General features: G+C 35.9%; 1 protein-coding gene across 1 annotated transcript in view; it reads left to right on the top strand.

Moving 5' to 3' along the window:
- The first annotated feature begins 9,822 nt into the window (after positions 1–9,822).
- LOC125676460 (microtubule-associated protein futsch-like) overlaps positions 9,823–13,687 on the top strand; it is a 57,901-nt gene continuing 54,036 nt past the window's right edge. The window contains exon 1 of the mRNA XM_056158038.1: positions 9,823–9,917. The gene's annotated coding sequence lies outside the window, so the exon portion shown is untranslated. The remainder of the gene's footprint in view (positions 9,918–13,687) is intronic.

Below are 13,687 nucleotides of genomic sequence, written 5' to 3'. Positions count from 1 at the left end.
AATTTCAGCATTTCTGGCCCAGTGGTTCTTGAGAATAATATTTTTAAATGGCCCCGCCCTAATTTTGCATTTTTGTGATTTTCTTCCTTTGAAGGGGGCATGGCCCTTCATTTGAAAAAAATTTAATCCCCTTAACCCATGGATGATTTGTTCCAAGTTTTTTTCAAATGAAGGGCCAAGCTTCCTTCAAAGGGGAGAGAATCACAAAAATGCAAAATTGGGGTGGGGCCATTTAAAAATCTTCTCAAGGCCAGAAAAGCTGAAATTTACATGAAAGTTTCCTGACATAGTGGAGATTCAAATTACTTAAAATCATGACCCCAGGGGGTAGGATGGGCCCATAATAGGGGATCAAATTGTACATGCGAATATATAGGGAAAATCTTTAAAAATCTTCTCAAGAACCACCAGGCCATGAGTAGATTTAGAGTAGATTCAAATTTGTTTAGATCATGCCCCATCCCCCCAAATTTCAATTAAACTTGGAACAAGTCATTTTTAGAAGAAAATTTGAAGAAGATTATCATGCTAAATCTATTTTGTTTCATGGAGGCAGTTTTTCTGAAATCCAGGATACCCCTCCATTTTAATGTTAAAAATCATATAAATCGCTTATTGCTTGATTTAACTCCAAATATCTTGGCTAATTTTTGTCAACACATGTCTTTTAAACTTATTTTCAAAAATGTTTGAATCAAGACATACGTTCCAACTGGTTTTATCATATATTTGAATAACTTAATTGTATTGATCTTTTATGCTTGCAACACCTCTAGGGAAATTATCGTGAGAGGTGTAACACCTTCAAAATTTAAGGTAAATCGTAGTCGCTTGTTTAGAAAAACGTAAATGATAAAAGAAGCAATGATTTCTTCCACTCTCAGAGCAATAAATGACAAAATCTTTTGATTTGTTAAATTACTTTTATTGGGAGAACTCCGTTATATTTTTTCCAAAAACCCTTAAAATTTGCGTTATTTTATTGATTTCCCTCTATCAAAAATGACAGAAAATAGTAAAAATTACTACATAGGAGACATGTTTGAAACCTTTTAAAATCCAGGAGCTTTGCCGCTTTGCCCTGGACCCACTGGGGGTCTCAAGGCGACCCCCTGCCTCATAAAGTTGCCCCCCCTAACCGCAATTCCTGGATCCGCCCCTGGCATATACATCAATTCAATTATTGCATACAGTTATTGAATTACCGTATTCTGCCGAGTATAATACGCAGTTGTATTTTATACGCATTCCCCATTTTTGTCCTGAAAATTGGGGGAACACGCAACTCGTGTTTTTAGCTCACCTGAACCGAAGGTTCAAGTGAGCTATTCTGATCACATTTTGTCCGGCGTCCGTCTGTCTGTCTGTCCGTAAACTTTTCACATTTTTGACTTATTCTCCAGAACCACTGGGCCAATTTCAACCTAACTTGGCCAAAAGCATCCTTGGGTGTATGGAGCGCCAAATTAACATAAACTTAAATAATTGAAGATATCTTCAATTATTTGAAGATATCATCAATTCAATTATTGCTCTCTTTAATTGAATTAATGCGCACATTAAATTAATTATTGCTCTCATCAAATGAATTAATGCGCGCTGCAATTCAATTATTGCTCTCATCAATTGAGTTAATGCGCGCATCAATTGAATTAATGAGAGCAATAATTGATTTAATGTGCGCATTAATTCAATTATTGCTCTCTTCAATTCAATTGATGCGCGCATTAATTCAATTAATGAGAGCAATAATAGATTTGATGAGAGCATCAATTTAGTAGAAATATTGCTCGCAATAATTAATTTAGAGCTCGGTATAAATAATTTGATGATCTCTTTAATTCAATTGAAGATATCTTTAAATCATTTACAATGCTTTTGTATAAGGAATTAATGCGCGCATCAATTCTTTTAAAGAGAGCAACAATTCAATTAAAGATATCATTAATTTCAATTGTGGATATGTTGAATTGAAGATATCTTTAATTATATAGTTGCTCTCTCTAAAAGAATTATAGCTCTCTTCAAATGAATTAAAGATATCATTAATTCAATTGAAGAGAGCAATAATTGAATTAATGCACACATTAAATCCATTATTGCTCTCATCAAATGAATTAATGCGCGCATCAATTCAATTATTGCTCTCATCAATTGATTTAATGCGCGCATTATATCAATTATTGCTCTCTTCAATTGAATTGTAGCGCGCATCAATTCAATTGTTGATATCATTAATTCATTTGAAGAGATCATTAATTCAATTAAAGCGCGCATCAAATCAGCTGAAGAATTAATGCTCTCATCAATTCAATTAATGCGTGCAATAATTCAGAATTGAAGATATCATTAATTATTTGAAGAGATCTTTAATTCAATTGTTGCGCGCATCAAATGAATTGATGATATCTTCAAATAATTGAAGATATCTTCAATTATTTGAGTTTATGTTAATTTGGCGCTCCATATGGGTGGAGGGCTTTCAAGTTTGTTCAAATGAAGGACCATGTCCCTTTCAAAGGGGAGATAATCACAAAAATGCAAAAATAGGGTGGGATCATTTAAAAATCTTCTCAAGAACCACTGGGCCAGAAGAGCTGAAATTTACCTGAAAGCTTCCTGACATATTGCAGATTCAAGTTTGTTCAAAGCATGGCCCCCGGTGGTAGGATGGGGCCACAAGGGGGGATCAAAGTTTTACATACAAATATATAGGAAAAACTTTAAAAATCTTCTTCTCAAGAACCACTAAGCCAGAAAAGCCGATTTTTACATGAAAACTTTCTGACATAGTGCAGATTCAAGTTTGTTCAAATCATGGCCCCCGGGGATAAGATGGGGCCCCAAGGGGTGGATCAAAGTTTTACACACAAATATATAGGGAAAAACTTTAAAAATCTTCTTCTCAAGAACCACTAAGCCAGAAAAGCTGATTTTTACATGAAAACTTTCTGACATAGTGCAGATTCAAGTTTGTTCAAATCATGGCCCCCGGGGATAAGATGGGGCCCCAAGGGGTGGATCAAAGTTTTACACACAAATATATAGGGAAAAACTTTTAAAATCTTCTTCTCAAGAACCACTAAGCCAGAAAAGCTGAGATTTACATGAAAGCTTCCTGACATAATGTAGATTCAAGTTTGTTCAAAGCATGGGCCCCGGGGGTTGGATGGGGCCACAATAGGGGATCAAAGTTTTACATACAAATATATAGGAAAAATCTTTAAAAATCTTCTTCTCAAGAACCACTGAGTCAGAAAAGCTGATTTTTACATGAAAACTTCCTGGCATAGTGCAGATTCAAGTTTGTTCAAATCATGGCCCCCGGGGATAGGATGGGGTCCCAAGGGGGGATCAAAGTTTTGCACACAAATATATAGGGAAAAACTTTAAAAATCTTCTTCTCAAGAACCACTAAGCCAGAAAAGCTGAGATTTACATGAAAGCTTCCTGACATAATGCAGATTCAAGTTTGTTCAAATCATGGCCCCCGGGGGTTGGATGGGGCCACAATAGGGGATCAAAGTTTTACATACAAATATATAGGAAAAATCTTCTTCTCAAGAACTACTGAGCCAGAAAAGCTGATTTTTACATGAAAACTTTCTGACATAGTGCAGATTCAAGTTTGTTCAAATCATGGCCCCCGGGGGTAGGATGGGGCCACAAGGGGGGATCAAAGTTTTACATACAAATATATAGTTAAAATCTTTTTCTCAATAACCACTGAGTCAGAAAAGCTGATATTTACAAGAAAACTTTCTGACATAGTGCAGATTCAAGTTTGTTCAAATCATGGCCCCCGGGGGGTAGGATGGGGCCACAAGTGGAGGGTCAAAGTTTTACATACAAATATAGGAAAAAGCTTTAAAAATCTTCTTCTCAAGAACCATTGGGCCAAAGAAGTTGACATTTACATGAAAGCTTTCTGACATGGTGTAGATTCAAGTTTGCAAAGGGTAGTTTGGGCCATAATAGGGACTAAGGTTTTACATGCAAATATATATGGAAAGTCTTCAGATATGGGCCAAGGTGACTCAGGTGAGCGATGTGGCCCATGGGCCTCTTGTTTATATAATACGCAGCAAAAAGAATTGACCGAGCGGAAATCATAGCTTTATACTTTGCGGTAACTTTCACTGAATATTTTTGCGGAAATAATGAATTCTACACAAAGAATATACAAACCGCGCAGCTATCTTTGAGATAGCAATTTTTACTGCGTATTATACACACGAGGTGCGTTTCCCCCATGCAATTTTCAGACCAAAATTAAGGGTGCGTATTAAACACATTGTTCTCGGCAAAATACGGTAATGCACGCATCCATTGAAATGATGAGAGCAATAATTGATTTGATGATTGCATTGATTCAATTGATGAGAGCAATGATTGATTTCATTCATGCATTATTAAATAAAATTCAATTGATGAGGGCAATAATTGGTTTCATTCGAGCATGAAATCAATCATTGCTCTCGTCAATTCAACTGCTTGAAGCACACATCAATATGGTGGAATTATTGCTTGCAACATTTTAAGCTCTGTATATACGATATGAAAATAAGAAACTCGAGTTAAATCGGTTACTAAGCCTCCCTGGTCACGGAACCTAGGTTTGTGCTAATAGGTACAGAGCAGGGCACTATCCATAGAACATGGAACTTATCTATTTTCCCAATCAAGGGGCAGCATGAAAATGCACACAAATGTATACATATATACCAGCAAAGAAAAAGAAGTGAATGGATGACACATACAAAATCTAGTTAAATACAATTTGATTAAAACCAGTGTAGCGATCTAAGTGAGCGGATCTCAGGATCTGGTTTCAATCAGATTGAGTTAAATACAGTGTCGCTATTGTTAACTGTATATATAAATACAGTGTCGCTATTGTTAACTGTATATATAAATACTTAGATATTTTATTGAAAGTAGACATTAACGGCAAACTAACAACTCAACTGTATGACAAACGGGATGATTTCAGCTTCTCCATCGTCAACTTCCCACATTTACGTAGCAATTAATATTCCATTATCACCTGCATATGATGTTTATATATCTCAGCTGATTCGATATGCAAGAGCTTGTTCTGGGTATAGTCAGTTTTTAAATCGAGGTAAGCTACTGACAAACAAGTTGATGGTACAGGGATTTCAACAGTCTCGATTGAAGTCAGCATTTCGCAAATTCTATGGTCGTTATAACGATCTAGTTCGTCAATACAACCTCGCATTGGGTCAAATGCTGTCTGACGTGTTTCATACCGATTGTTAAGCCGTTCTTGGCACACTGATTTTGACTGCGGATAACTCCGTTTACCTAATCAGGATATGGGGCTCACGGCGGGTGTGACCGGTCAACAGGGGATGCTTACTCCTCCTAGGCACCTGATCTCACCTCTGGTGTGTCCAGGGGTCCGTGTTTGCCCAACTATCTATTTTGTATTGCCTGTAGGAGTTATGAGATTGATCACTGTTCGTTATCTTCACCTTGCATATAGAGATACTGTGTCGCTATTGTTATTAAACTGTATTTATAAATATTGCATCGCTATTGTTAACTGTATATATATAAATACAGTGTCGCTATTGTTAACTCACAGGCACTTGTTTCTGTAAATGACTTATGACCTCTGTATACTAATAACAACACAAGGTACCTAGCTTCAAATGACACAGAATGGCACCCCCTGAGAATGTCGGCCTTTTGAGCCTCCAAGGAATATGCGATGCTAATGTATTTACTACCGTTGTATTGTACAATCATTCAGCTTAAAAACCATGTATGACATGACTGCATTCATTGCCTCTTGTCGCCGAAAACTGCAACAAAAAATGGCTTTTCCGTTTTATACCACGAAGTGCTATGTACTGATACCGCACAGAATGAAAATTGTATATTCGTTGTGTTGAAAAATAAAGTCTCATTGTTTTATTATCAAAATACGCTCACAGTTTCCCATCAATCAGTTTATTTGGAGTATTGTACCAGGTTTTGGTGTATCTATCACGGAGTTGTGTCTTTACAATTTTCTTCAGTTTATATTGACTAATCTCTGAATCAATATCCAATTTTAACATATTCTAGAACCTTTTCTAGTGGTGAGTACCATGATAGTTTGTTATTAAAATGCAGAGATTTACATGTACTACACAGATAAGCATTCTTATAAGTAGTTTAATGTAACACAAACAAATGATTGATCTCAAGATATCATGATGTATAGAGGGAATTTCCCTAATTCTGACAGTACAAAAAAATCGTACTCTTCTTATGCATACCAAACATACATTTAGAATATTTGTTATGAAGTTTCTCATAGTGAAGTGATTTAAAAAGTTTGTCTGGATCAAATAGTGAATATTTTAATTCATTCCATGAACTATACGTATCCACGCCATATTTCAGGATTAAATGATAGAACTGGGTTTATTGTGTGGTCAAAGAGATGAATACTTGTTTTAATTCCTGGCGCTAAACATAAAAAGTCTTTTTTCCCCGCAATTTATAAAAGGTATCAGCAACCCAAATGAGCAGGTACGTAGAATTTCCATCAAAGGCGTTCTTTTGTCCGTCTAGGACACTGCCGTAAGAAACATGCTAGTTTTTCTATGCAGTGAAATAAAATACAAAAAAAATATAATAAGAAACCCCACTACGCTAAGAATGACTGAGATATTGAATGGAAATAGATTTTTATATGTTAAAGCCTTAAAAGAGGGGGAGTTTCTACCCCCATCCTACGTGTGCACCGGGATTCAGTGTTTATCACTTCATAAAGGCCAACCCACCAAGCATTCTCCTAGATATACAAAATGTTGGAGCAACGAACACTTTACAAATCAGCGTGATAGCGTTCAGTGCTGCAAAGCCTGTAAACAACCAGGGCATAATCCAGGAGATGAAAAGTGCGAGCTCTATACAGAGGCGGGTCCGAATTTAGTGGAAAAGGTGACATTCTTTCAAATTTTCACCTTAACGATACCTGTTTCCTGAGAACAACGACCTGACACATCGATAAAGATCAAATTTGGCCTATTTTCAGAAGTTGGTAATTTTATGCCCTAGCTAATACTAAAAGGTGTGTACTTTCTATATATATAGTAATTATTTCCATGTATCACGTATACATGTATTTGAGCAAAGTTGGCATGTTTTACGAATGCAAGATTGCATCTTGAATCTGCGTCTGATCACAGGCACCTGAAGTATGGATATTACTACCCTCCCCTTTTATGATTTTTTTGGTGGCAATAATTTCTCTGAAATGTGTGAATTCCCTGCCTATGTCTATGTCATCCCTCTTTCAATTTCTGTAACCGTTTCACGCTTTTTGTATAAGCTTTAGAGGTTGGCCTTCTATCGGTATAATAAAATACACATTTTAGAGAAATTATTGCCACCAAAAAAAAAAATATCAAAAGGGGGAGGGGGTAGTAATATCCATACTTCAGGTGCCTGTGTGTCTGATGACGTTTTCTCAATTCTTATACAGAAAAAAATAGTTCAATATACCTTGTTAATTAAAATGATTCTTATAAATTTTAAAAAGTTATTGACACACACACAATTTTATGAAGATTTATAATCATGTTGCTTATGCATATATCTAATTTAACGAAGACCCCCCCCCCCCCCCCCAAGACAAACGATCTGAAACATGCAGCGATGAATTTTGAAATGAATAGACAAAGATTACTAATATTTAAATTTTCACCCATGTTTTAAAAGGAAAGTCAGCCATTATGACGATGTAGAGTACCTCCTTAAATACGATATTCATATATTTTCGATGTTCTTCATTTTTTCAGTGATTATAGGAGTCACTAACTACGACTTTTTGTAATAATCTATTAGCCTACTGATATGTACAAACATATGAATAAACACTAGATTTCAAGTTTTTATTTTGGTTGAACAAGTTATGTGTATTTCCATTGAGTAAGTATTAAATCGAAAACTGTCCAATATGTCGGATGTCGAATGGTATGGGACTCTTCTGGGAAGTTTGTACCTTATAAATCTAGAGTTCAAACAATTTACCGAAATTAGGTTGTACACAATGTCCAAGAAATCAGCCGGGCCACTGTTTATTATAATATTTCTTCTTTCTGTTTGTCATTCATATTTTATACACTGATTTTGACTACGGATAACTCCGTTTACCTGATCAAGATATAGGGCTCACGACGGGTGGGGCCGGTCGACGGGGGATGCTCACTCCTCCTGGACACCTGATCCCACCTCTGGTGTGTCCAGGGGTCCGTGATTGTCCAACTATCTATTTTGTATTGCTTATGGGATTTATGAGATTGATCGCTGTTCGTTATCATCACCTTTCATATAGTGCATTATGTTTTAGATTATTGCGTTTGACGAGAAGAAACGACATACATATTCATAATTCTGCCCTTAATCAAATTGTCGCACTGGACAAAAAAAATACCATGTGAACGACAGTTCATTTTGTTTTGTTTTGTTTTCATTTAATAGATTTGATGCGCGCATTAATTCAATTATTGCTCTCTTCAATTCAATTGATGAGAGCATCAATTTCGTAGAAATATTGCTCGCAATAATTGATTTAGAGCTCGGTATAAATAAATTGATGATCTCTTTAATTCAATTGAAGATATCTTTAATTATTTACAATGCTTTTGTATAAGGAATTAATGCGCGCATCAATTCTTTTAAAGAGAGCAAAAATTCAATTAAAGATATCATTAATTCAATTGTGGATATGTTAAATTGAAGATATCTTTAATTATATAGTTGCTCTCTCTAAAAGAATTATTGCTCTCTTCAAATGAATTAAAGATATCATTAACTCAATTGAAGAGAGCAATAATTGAATTAATGCGCGCATTAAATCCATTATTGCTCTCATCAAATGAATTAATGCGCGCATCAATTCAATTATTGCTCTCATCAATTGATTTAATGCGCGCATTATATCAATTATTGCTCTCTTCAATTGAATTGTAGCGCGCATCAATTCAATTGTTGATATCATTAATTCATTTGAAGAGATCATTAATTCAATTAAAGCGCGCATCAATTCAGCAGAGGAATTAATGCTATCATCAATTCATTTAATGCGCGCAATAATTCAGAATTGAAGATATCATTAATTATTTGAAGAGATCTTTAATTAAATTGTTGCGCGCATCAAATGAATTGATGATATCTGTAAATTTGGCGCTCCATAGAAGAGAGATAATTTATGTTAGCCTACACAACTGAGAAGCTCCAAGTGACGTCATAATAATCAAGTTTTATTTACTGTATATGATATCAATAAAAATACAACATGCACGCAATTATTTAAAAAAAATGTTGTTAAATTCATTTGAATTAAAGATATTATTCATTCAATATTCATGTGCGCAACAATTCAAACACGCATTATAAAAGTCCTTCCTGATGCAATATTATTTGTGATTTCCCGCGCTTGCACGTGGCTTCCTCTAGTATAAAAACACTAGTTGTAGCATATTCAAACCAAAATAAACCTTGTTTTTTATCAATTCATTATCTAGAAACCTAAAGTGAGTTGCTTCTATGTTTATTAGACACTGTCATTTCGTTATTGATAAGGAATGATTTGATATCGAAACAATATAATAAGATTTCTCAGATTTTATGATTGCACACTTTCTAACACAACCATGAATAGATTGACCGCCAATGAAAATCGCAAAGCATTACAAAGACAACAAAATCAAAGCCCCCGTTCGTAGAACCCTGGATCCGCCACCTGGCATATGAAAAATATACCCAAATTCCGTTTCCAAACCTATCCGAGTATTTTGTTTCGTCCCACCTACAGACATTTGGCGGCAAATTGCGACATTGTTTTTCACGGGATACTCGGAAACGGGAGAGACGGGTTAGGTTGGAAAGGAAAGGTATATTAAAGGTTGAGGGATATATGTTGAAGTTATAGTGCTACCGTTAGGACGAATGCAACTAGTGTATATTTGATTTATTACTCTCGTCATTTGACATTGTTTCTTAAGGGTAAGACTATAAATTTCGGACATAAGAATTAGGCCATTATAGTACTATGCCAAACAGCTAGATACGTTGAATTTTCACTGAAATTTTTTTTTTTTTATCGAAACTTTAATATTTTGCTCTAAGGAAAATAACCTTTTACAGATTTAGTGTGCATGGTATGTAAAAGAAAGATACAGTATCCCACCGTGTTTTCCCTATTCTAAATTATCTACAAAGATTTTACAAAAATTGATAATACTTTTTATTAGCTCACATGAGCCGAAGGCTTAAGTGAGCTTTTCTGATCAAAAGTTTGTCCGTTGTCTTTCGTCGTCGGCGTTGTCGTTGTAAACTTTTCACATTTTCATCTTCAGAACCACTGGGTCAATTTCAACCAAACTTGGCACATATCCTTGGGTGAAGGGCTTTCAAGTTTATTCTAATGAAGGGCCATGCCCCTTTCAAAGGGGAGATAATCACAGAAATGCCATATTAGGGTAGGGTCATTTTAAAATCTTAAGAACCACTGGGACAGAGGAGCCGACATTTACAGGAAAGCTTCCTGACGTAGTGCAGATTCAAGTTTGTTCAAATCATGGCCCCCAGAGGTAGGTTGGGGCCACAATAGAGGATCAAAGTTTTACATACAAATATATAGGGAAAATCTTTTAAAATCTTCTTCCTAAGAACCACTAGTACTGAGCCAGAAGAGCTAAGATTTACATGAAAGCTTCCCGACGTAGTGCAGATTCAAGTTTGTTCAAATCATGGCCCCCAGAGGTAGGTTGGGGCCACAATAGAGGATCAAAGTTTTACATACAAATATATAGGGAAAATCTTTTAAAATCTTCTTCCCAAGAACCAGAGCCAGAAGAGCTGAGATTTACATGAAATTTTCCTAACAATTTGTTAAAATCATGGCCCCCAGGAGTAGGTTGGGGCCACAATAGGGGATCAAAGTTTTACATAGAAGTATTTAGGGAAAATCTTTTAAAATCTTCTCAAGAACCAGAGCCAGAAGAGCTGAGATTTACATGAAAGCTTCCTAACAAGGTGTAGATTCAAATTTGTTAAAATCATGGCCCCCAGGAGTAGGTTGGGGCCACAATAGGGGATCAAAGTTTTACATAGAAATATTTAGGGAAAATCTTTTAAAATCTTCTCAACAAGAACCGATGAGCCAGAAGAGCTTAATTTTACATGAAAGCTTCCTGACACAGTGTAGATTCAAGTTTGTTAAAATCATGGCCTCTGTGGGTAGGTTGGGGCCACAAGGGAGGATCAAAATTTTACATACAAATATATAGGGAAAATGTTTAAAAATCTTCTCACTGAGCCAAAGAAGTTGTCATTTACAAGAAAGCTTTCTGACATAGTGCAGATTCAAGTTTGTAAAATCCATGGCCTCCAGGTGTAGGTTGGGGCCACAATGGGGACTAAGGCTTTACATGTAAATTTATATGGAAAGTCTTCAGATATGGGCCATGGTGACTCAGGTGAACGATGTGGCTGATGGGCCTCTTGTTAAGCTGACCTATTTGTTACCAAATCCAGAGACATAATAAAAGATGAGCAACTCCTATGGCGGCATGTTTACTGCTAAAATTTGTGACTGTCCCACCAGGGGCTTGTGTAGAAAAATCGAAATGCGTCCCCTATGAAAACGCCCCCTCCCCCAAAAAAACAACAAGGGAATGCGCCACTTTGCATGTACCCATTCGCTTCAACTGCCATTTTCTTGCTTAAAAAGTTTAATCTGAACACTTGTGCTATGTAATATCCCTAAATAAATGGGGTCATATATAAATATATTTATATAGGCGCCGTCGTCTGTCCGTCTGTTTCATTAGAAATTGATATAATTCATTGCCAATCTTCCTTTAGACAATGACTTTTGGATCAAGGTCTTTTAAGGTCATTTCGAAAAGATCAAGAACATTAAATTTCCTTGTTTCAACAGTTTTTAGGTCATCTGAGTAAACTCGGGTGACCTATTGCAATTGGTTGTCGTCGTGCATTTACAATGGAACATTTTTAACTTCTTCTTGATAACTACCAGTCCAATTCTTTGCAAATTTAGTATGAAGCATCTTTAGGACAAGGGGGTCATAAATTGTATATTTCAGGACTCCAGCACCCCTGGGGCCTTCAAGGCGAGGCCAAAATTGACCAATTTTCAATAAACTTGTTCTCAAGAACCACACACGTGTAAGAAAAACTAAATGCATGGTGATGTAGAGCAGGAAGACTTCTACTTAAATTGTAAATTTCATGATCCCCGGGGTAGGGGTTCTGACCCCAGGGTGGGCCAAACTTGTTATATAGTGTTAATGTGTAAAACAATTTGATAACATCACTTTTAGTGCTATTGATACTAAATTGAAACTAAATGAATATTTAAAAAGAACAGGTAGTCCTTTACCAAAATTGTAAATCCCAGGGGTTGGGGTTTTGGTATAAGGGTGGGGTCAAAATGGTCATTTATTACATGTGTGAACAAAGATATTTTTTAACTTCTTGATAACTATCATTCCAATTCTTTTCAAATTTGGAATGAAGCATCTTTGGAACAAGGGGGACATATATTGTAAATTTCATGATTCCTCACCCCTGGGGCCTTGGGGACGGGGCAAAAACTGCCCAAAATTGAAAAATGTTTAAATATCATGTTCACAAGAACCGTACATGTTTAAGAAAAACTAAATGCATTAAGATGTAAAGCAGGAAAGCTTCTACCAAAATTGTAAATTTCATGATCCCCGGGTAGGGGTTCTGACTCCAGGGTGGGTCAAACTTAGTATATTGTATAGTGTTTATGTGTAAGTTTGCTGATACTGTATAAAATCTAAATGCCTACTAAGGAATAGAAGAAAAAAGATGTCCAAAAAACGATGAATTTTACAACCCAGGGATTTGACTCTAGTCATATCTTATGTTTTAATGTTAATATACTTATTATATCAGTGTATGCACTTATGAGGGCATTGAAGTTGAAAGAACACATCTTGTTTTATACTTTTGCTGAATGTTGAAATTTAGTTTAGATATTCAGAACAGGAAATGTTTTCTAAATTTCATAGCCCTTGGGAGTAGTGATACTTTTAACTAGTACTCAGGTGACCGATTAGGCCTGTGGGCCTCTTGTTTTGTAGATTTCATAGCTCATGGGAGTAGTGATACTTTTAACTAGTACTCGGGTGACTGATAAGGCCTTTGCAGTGATTCAGATTGGCATCGGCAAATGGCCGATAAATATTGAAATTGGTCGACTAAAATTCTCCAGAAAGACCAACATGGCCTATGAAATTTTTGTTTTTCGGTCAGTTAGGTCGATCGTTTTTTATTGTTCATCGGCCACAGGAAAATAACCGCTATCTGTCTTGGTTTCTCATAATACAAGTACTCAATCGATCATTTGTAAAGAAGATTTTGATTGGGTTTTCGAAAAACTCCCGTCCAATCAAAATTACTTTAATAAAAAAATTAATTGTTGCCCCTGTTGATCTCGCTTGTGTTTGCAACAATCATCGGGGAACCAGTTTTGGAAAAAAATGGCTTCAAAGAAGAGAGTCCAGTTTGATGATCATGATTGGCAACAAACCCTATTAAACATATTTTCCGGTTGCGGTAGCTCAGTGCTTCGTAACTAAGAGGTCGTGACTTCGAGTCCCGATTGTGA

This window comes from Ostrea edulis, chromosome 3, assembly GCF_947568905.1.
Source record: "Ostrea edulis chromosome 3, xbOstEdul1.1, whole genome shotgun sequence".
Lineage (NCBI taxonomy): Eukaryota > Metazoa > Mollusca > Bivalvia > Ostreida > Ostreidae > Ostrea > Ostrea edulis.
Note: the sequence above shows the minus strand (reverse complement) of the source record. Positions and strands in the feature narration are given on the sequence as shown.